Genomic DNA, 2,225 nt, shown 5'->3' on the forward strand with positions numbered 1-2,225 from the left:
TATTAATAGTAAACTAACTATTTAAAAAAAATTTCTTTTTTTATGTATTTCTTTACTTATTATTTTTATCTTTGGTTTAATAATATAATTTTTTTATAAAGATAATAATTAAGTATTTTGTTAGAAGTTAATAACTATCCTAATTATATTTTAGATTTTTTATATTTAAAATGAAATGTGTATCATTTATTTAATTATGTTTATCTGCAGTTAGTTACATAAACCTTTAATAAGTTGTACTTACGCACAATTTACTTGTACTATTGAATTTTATGTAATATGCATCAATAAACAGTACTTCATGCATAAATTTTTTTTTAAGAGTTTTTGTAAAATACTTTATAATATAGTATAGATATTGATTATTTAAATTTAAAAAATGAAAATTTTAACAATTTAATGTGTTGAAAATATTTAAAAATAACTGAAAAATAGAGAAAAAAAACTAAAAATAAGTTTTAACAATTAATGTGTTGAAAACATTTTAACCAAAAATAAAAATGAGAGAAAAAAAGATAAATATAAACAATGGATTCTCATTAAATTTGGATTTTACCTTTATAAGAATATAAGTAGATAAAGTAAATTTTTTTTTACTGTGATAAAAATAATTAACTTTGACTTATTTGCTTTATAAGATATATAAATAATACGTATCATATTCTCTTTTATCATTGTAACTAAATATGGTGTTTTCGGAAGTTGCTTTAATTACCAAACATAAATGTTTATACATATGCTTTAAAAAAAAATTGAAATGCACAATATAATTCAGACCAATTTTCATTGTAGTAAATGCATTTTTTACGTAAACGTATATAAAATATATTTTAATTTTAATTAAGTTTACAATCAAAATTTTGCCGATTTGTGCCGCACTCAAAGTGCCATTATAATTGGTTTAATTATTAAGCTATGATATCGTACACAAGTAAAATACAAAAGATCGTTATTAATTGATAAAATTAAAGTTCATTGTTATTTTACATAAAATAACTGTTGGGTTTTTATCATAAAAATTGATCCCACGTAAAAAAGAGAGGAGAAAAGTGAATGGTTTATAAGGCTAAGATCATAAGCCTTAATAAAATGAACTAAAGCCTTTAGATGGGGCTTTAGCTTGGCATATATATATATATATATATATATATATAGGCAGGTTCAAATACGAACCATCTAATTCTTAAAAACCGTGCAAACCAATTTCGACTAATAAGAAAATTCCATTTATTTTTAATTAAATTTAATTGATAAGGTTATTTATGTCATTTTACATAATTTTTTGATAATTAAGGAAGTTAGTAATACATTTTATTTAAGGCAAATTTAATAGAAGAAAGTATGAAAAATGGTAACATTTCAAACTTTTATTATAATATATTATTAAAATTTTTATTTTTAATTATTTGCAATGCAATGAATCTGCTGGATATCTTGTTCATGTAAAAAAATTAATAAAATAGTTAATGAAATAGATTCATGAAAAAAAACTAATAAAATAGATTCATGAAATAGATTCATAGCTAATGAAATAATGCATAATTGACTTTGTTCGTCATGAAATCAATCTGTTGTAAGAATTTGAAGGTGAAAAGATTTCATTGCAAAATAATTAATGAAATAGATTCATGATAATGAAACGTTTTCATTTTCTTAACAAATTCGAGATTAATGCACTACTTTCATTGAGATCCATGTTGCATTGTATCTGAAGTTGATCCGTTCAGTTGTTAGAATGGTCATGAAACGGTTGCATAATTGGTTTTGTTCTTTTTGAAATATACGTATCATGAAATGGGTGCATAATGGAATATATTTATGTAAAATAGTTAATGAAATAGATTCATGTGAAATAGGTAATGAAATAGATTAACGTAAAAAAGTTAATAAAGTAAATCCAGATTAATGCACTACTTTCATTATGATCCATGATGCATTGTATCTGAAGTTGATCCGTTCAGTTGTTAGAATGGTCATGAAACGGTGCATAATGGGTTTTGTTCTTTTTGAAATATACGTATCATGAAATGGGTGCATAATGAATGTAAAATAGTTAATGAAATAGTTTCATGTAAAATATGTAATGAAAAAGATTCATGTAAAAAAGTTAATAAAATAGATAATGAAATAGATTCATAGCTAATGAAATAATTCATAATAGATTTTGTTCGTTATGAAATTAATCTGCATGTAAGAATTTGAAGGTGAAAAGGTTTCATTGCATG

Source organism: Cynara cardunculus, unplaced genomic scaffold, assembly GCF_001531365.2.
Source record: "Cynara cardunculus var. scolymus isolate 2C unplaced genomic scaffold, CcrdV1 Un_Scaffold_1758, whole genome shotgun sequence".
Taxonomy (NCBI): Eukaryota; Viridiplantae; Streptophyta; class Magnoliopsida; order Asterales; family Asteraceae; genus Cynara; species Cynara cardunculus.